The sequence below is a fragment of the Nematolebias whitei genome, chromosome 5, assembly GCF_014905685.2.
Source record: "Nematolebias whitei isolate Nwh7 chromosome 5, NemWhi1, whole genome shotgun sequence".
Classification (NCBI taxonomy): Eukaryota; Metazoa; Chordata; class Actinopteri; order Cyprinodontiformes; family Rivulidae; genus Nematolebias; species Nematolebias whitei.
The window spans coordinates 1,926,172-1,931,915 of NC_056502.1; positions in this window are offsets into that span (position 1 = coordinate 1,926,172).

Genomic DNA, 5,744 nt, shown 5'->3' on the forward strand with positions numbered 1-5,744 from the left:
TCATGTGATATATTTAGGGACTCTCATGTGATATATTCAGGGACTCTCATGTGATATATTCAGGGACTCTCATGTGATATATTCAGGGACTGTCATGTGATATATTCAGGGACTGTCATGTGATATGTTCAGGGACTGTCATGTGATATATTCAGGGACTCTCATGTGATATGTTCAGTGACTCTCATGCAATATATTTAGGGACTCTCAGATGCCACTGGACACTGCGTTTTTCAAGCCAAGAGTCATTGGCAGCACTGGGGGGGCTAAGCACCCCTAAAGGGCAGATTCTGGAATCGCCCCTGGTAAGAACCATTAGATTTACACGAAGCTTTGTTATCAATAAAACTCCGCCCACTTCACTGGTCAGCTCTACCATTGGTGGACCTACAATCATTTCTGACACTTCATTGGATGACCGAGCTGCCCTTCGTAGTGGGGGCGGGGTTTATAGCCGGAGTTAATATATTCCAGGCGGTTGTAAAAGCGTGGAGTAAATCAGGTTGAAAAGCCGGCGGCGGGTCTGTCGGTTGCTTGGAGGATCCGGAGGCGGGCGAAGGAGAGTCGGAGGAGTTCTGAGCCGGTTCTTCTGAAGATGGAGGACAGCAACGAGCAGATGAGACCGCTCCTCACATCTGTAAGTGCCCGCCTCGACTCTCCTCCTCTCCTGTTAGCTGGCGGCGGCTAGCGCCTCCTCAGCGGCGGCGGGCTAAGAAGAGCATCCGCACAGAACCGCGGACTTTCCGACCCGGCTCGGTGTTTGCGGTCAGAAGTTGTTCCGTCAGTCCGATGGCAGCTTGTTGGACCGTTTTTAGTGAGCAGGGAGCGAGTGTTCGGAAACCAAGGCTCGCAGCCTTTGTTTTTAGGGCCACGCGCTGCTGAAGGAAGTGCAGAGCTCTCCGAACTCCCTTTGATTATTCTGCTATTTTAGGTTCAGAGGCATTCTTTTATTGCTGTGAACACCTGGAGCATAACTTTAACCAACAAGTTTGACTTGGTGAGGTAGTCCCTCAGTCGGCCCACATATGATCCATTTTTATTTTCTGATTTAGCAGCAGTTTCAGCTTCTACCGACTTCTGGCCAGCTCTGAAACGGTGTTTTAAAGTGTTGGTCTCGTGTTTCTGTTGGGAAGAAGCAGTGTTGAAAGCTGGAGCTGATGGGATCTGTACGGTTCTGTACAGCTCGTCCCTGTAGAGCTGAAGCACGGAGCCCATTCATGAAGAGGAGCAGTGTGAGCACGTGGCTGCTGGTCCTGATGTGGTCAGCATGCACAGACAGGAAACCAGAGGCCTGTCCTCATGATGACCTCTGACCTCTGCACCATCACAATTTAATCACCTGGTCTGTGTGAGGCTAGGATGCTGCTCTCGTGTTGCCATGGAGACGGGGTGATTGAAAACCCATATGAGGACACCTGTCTGCAGGGCAGGTGGAAGGTGAGGACCCCAGACCCGGACAGAACTACTTCTGGGGCCTTATGAACATTTTTAAACGTAGTGATTACATGCACATTGCCTTAAAGCTTTCTGGATCATCTGATGGAGTTTACATCCATTACAGAGCTTGTTCTGCAAACAACACGACCAAGGTGAAAATACAGACGATGCAACCGGCGCTGCTGCAGTCCTACAAAGAACGATGAGCACGAACTGGCTCAGAATTATCGCATCATTAGTTAAAATTATAGTACCGTATTGATTTAAAACGGTGTCAAACTAAACAGAAACTGTTAGTTGTTCATTGATGCGAGTTTGACCAAATTAAAAGTTTTTACAGTGATGTGGGTTTGTATTTGAAGAATAAATTAATTAAAAACAGTGATTTATTTAAGTCCGGGGCTGCAGATGCCGTAGGGGCTCCCCTGGCTGAGGAGGATCCGTTGGTGCTCGTGTGTGTTTTGGTGTTTTGAGGAGTCGGGCTGACCTGTCGGGTCTAATGCAGGAGTCGTGGTGCGCAGAAATGAGACGGAACCTGTTGGACCAGCAGAGTGACACCGCTGTTCGACTGCCAAACTGTTTCACACTAACCTAAAGCTGCGGAAACCAAAGCACTTGAAGAGAAAGCAGGGTGGGTTTATTTAAACCCTCTGTGTTTGTGTTCGGTCTACTGAGCCGGCGGTGCCTCAGTCCTTCCCAAGTCCAGATCCTGGGGTTTAGGGTGAGGTGCACAGATGCTCGGAGATGATTTTGAGTGAACATTTGTGTTTGAGCTTGTCATTCCTCCTTGATGCGTGAAAAAAATAAAGTTACATTGTTACATAAATCAAATGTCAGAGTTCTGTGTGGGTCTGGACCACCAGAATGGACCAGGGTATCCACTTGGGTTGCACATCTCTGGTCTGTGGGCTGTATGATTCATATCTTGGTTCACCACCAACAACCAAAGCCCTTACGGTCAGCTCATAGATTCATTCAACCTTTAATCACAAAAGAAGTTTTGATTCAAAACAAAGTTACTGAGACTGATTATTCACTGCCCAATGAAAAATGGCTGCTCTAAACGGATCTGAAACCCGACTCGCATTAATAAATGAGACAAAAATGAGGCTCAGAGTAAAATAAAGTGCCAGCAGCAGATGAGTTTATCATCTGTGTTTGTTGCTGTTTACAGCGGCGCCGCTGCAGTTTCCCTCCTGACCTGCAGGTGTCACTAAAGATGAATGAACACAGCTAGGAGGAGCAGCCAGAAGAAGCTGAAAGAAATGAAGAGTATAGTTTCCCCTACCATTTTTCAAGGATGGCGCCCCGCCCTGCCAACAGAACAGAGTGCCCCGCCCCCCAAAAAACGAGCGCCCCGCCTACTAATCCCCCACGCAGCTCCATTCCTGGGCGGGGAGCGGAGATTGTAGCAGCTCAGACTCATAACGGTGCACAATACAAATGTAGCACTAAGCTAACCAACCCCCCGCCCCCATCGACAGATGCTGAAGAGACAAGCGCCCTCCCAAGTCAAGTAGCCACGGTGAAACGATGAAGAGGGACTCTTTTTCAACAAAACTTTATATTTCAGTCTCCAAGTTCAAACCGACCTGCTGCTGTAACTATTTGAACTGGTCACAGACCTCAGGAACTGACGCGTTGTGTGAACCGGGTCATCTCCACGTCAGCGCATCTAACACGTCCTGACATGCTCACGGGTGCACCACATGTGCCGCCATGTTTGTTGGCGTTTCTGAGCAGCCGAGTGGGTCGAGTCAGACCCACAGGTGTTCCGACAGGCGAGCGCGTCACCTGAGCTCGTGGTCGGCGCGATCTGAAAGTGCTGTTGAATGCTGTGGCTCGGTGGCGTGCAGCGCCGGGCCTCACAGCTGTTAGTCAGATTGAACTCCGGTTCAGGTTTCATGGGTCACCGGCACCACAGGTTTACAGAGCAGGTTCCCGGGTCGTCGGGTTACTAAAGTTTACTTTCACACACCTCGTCAGTCGCTTCAGGATCCGATCAGAAAAGGAGAGTTTCCAGAACACGAGACATGAACTCACGGAAACTAAACCATCGTTCTGTAGGAATGCTTATCGCTCGCCATCTTTCACGCCAAAGATCTTAACAAAGACCGGTGGTATGACCCAGTTACATCATAGCAGTGGTTCTGAACTGGTCCGGTTTCAGGAACCACCATCACTGCCTATTGACCCAAAGAACAAAAATCCGTGTCTTCAATGAGCGAAGGGTTCAGTTTGAGCCGCAGATGATCAGAACCACAGAACGAGCGTGTGGACGACGCTGATCCGGTTTTCTTCCGTACGTTTTTCGCTCCATTCTTGTCCCGCAGTTTTCAGCTATTTCCACAAATCACAAATCAAAATGTTCAGCTCTTTCAGGACAAGCCTGCTATGACTTTTAGTGTTGGTGCAGCTTTAGCTCTTTGAAATATTTAGCCTTTTCTGCATTTTGTTCTGCTTCAGCTTCTTTCAGCTCCCCTCTGGAAATTTAAACTTTGTTCAGCTCATTTCAGCTGTTTTTTCAGCTGTTTTGTGCTCCTTTCAGCTTCTTTCTGCTGACTGACATCTAATTTCTTTCTGCTAATTTCAGCTTATTATGCTCCTTTCAGCTTCTACAAATTCAGCTACTATATAGCTATTTTTATGCTAATTAAGCTTTTTCAGCTAATTTCACATTTTTTGCACTCATTTCAACTTTTTTCAGCCTAATTCAGTAAAAATGTGCTCTCTTCACTTCCTCGTGGTAATTTCAGCTTCTTTCTGCTTTTTAAGCTAATTTTCAGCTTTTTTTTTTCCTCATTTCAGCCTTTTCAGATAATTTCCACTTTTTGTGCTCATTTCTGCTTCTTTCAGCAACATGCGCTCTTTCTGCTTTCTTCTGCTCATTTAAACTTGTTCTACCTTTTCAGCTACCTAGTTGGGATGTTTTTAAGCTAATTTCAGCTGTTTTTCCTGAAATTCTTCAACAAGAATTTAGCATTTTCACAGAAACGCAGTTTCTCTAGTTCCTTCATTTCGAACGCGTCACGCGAGTTAGAAAAGCGAAATCAGCTGCAGTCGTTCTGTGGACCTTCTCAAAGACTCCACTCGTTTGGACTCGAAGCTTCTTCCAGAGGAGCGGCGGTGACCAGAACCTGACACCAAGTGAAACCACGAACGAGCTTTTCTGACATGTTTACGTGTCGGCTGGTTTTAGTTTCAACGAGCTCAGACCTTCTTTAGTGGAAGGTGTCCTCCTCCTTCCTGTCAATCTTTTACCCAGTTCTGACGGTTGCTACAGCGTGTGAGCGAAGACGTTCAGAGGAACCAGTCCAACCCAACTGGACGCATTCATCGTCCTCAGGCAGCAGAGGGCTGCGGCGCTGACCCGTTCCCTGCAGGCCTGTCAGTTCTGGTCCGGTCGGGTTTCATGTCCAGCAGTCTGCGAGGGACTTGTTCCACGGCTGTAATGTTTAATCTGCTGCTGACGTCCCGTCTGCGGACACGCCATGGAAACGGAGGGCTCATTCAAATGAGGCCGAGCTGGGAACAATGCAGCTGTGTGGGGCTGGCGGTTCTGACCCGGTGGGTCATTGTGCGGGGCACATGGAGGAGGAAGCGTCTGCACAATATGCAACATTTATTAGTGTTTGATCCTCAGCAGCTGAGGGTCAGACACGTCCTGCTTTCATCACTAATCGCAGAAAACAAGTCAAACTGCAGAAACTTCATCTCCTGCAGAAACACAGGGAACGCTTGTTGCTGAAGAATGTCCGGAAAAACAGCTGAAATCAGCTAAAAACATACTGAAATCAGCTAAAAACATGCTGAAATCAGCTAAAAACATGCTGAAATGTAGCTGAAATTGAAGAACAGGCCTAAATTAGCAGAAGAAAGCAGAAACAACACATTTGCTGAATTTGGTTTAAATAAGCAGAAATGAGCACAAAAGTTAGGAAAGTAGCTAAAAAAGTGGGAATTAGTTAAAAAAAAACATGTAAAAAGTAGCTGAAAAGGCAGAAAGAAGCTTAACGTACGAGAAGGAATCAGAAAGAGCTGAAGAGATTAAAAAAATTTGAAATTAGCTGAAAAAGATAAAATTTTCACAGAAACAGCTAAATAGTAGTTGAAATAGCAGAAAAGGCTGAAAAGAGCATAACAAGCTGAAAATAACAAAAAGAAGTTATAAAAAGCACAAAAATGTTGTAGTTAGCAGAAAGACTCTGAAAGGAGCTGACAAAGGGTTAAATATGCAGAAGGAAGTCCAATATGTGCAGCCCATCACAGGGACACCTGGACATGTCTCCAGTCCATCACAGGGACAC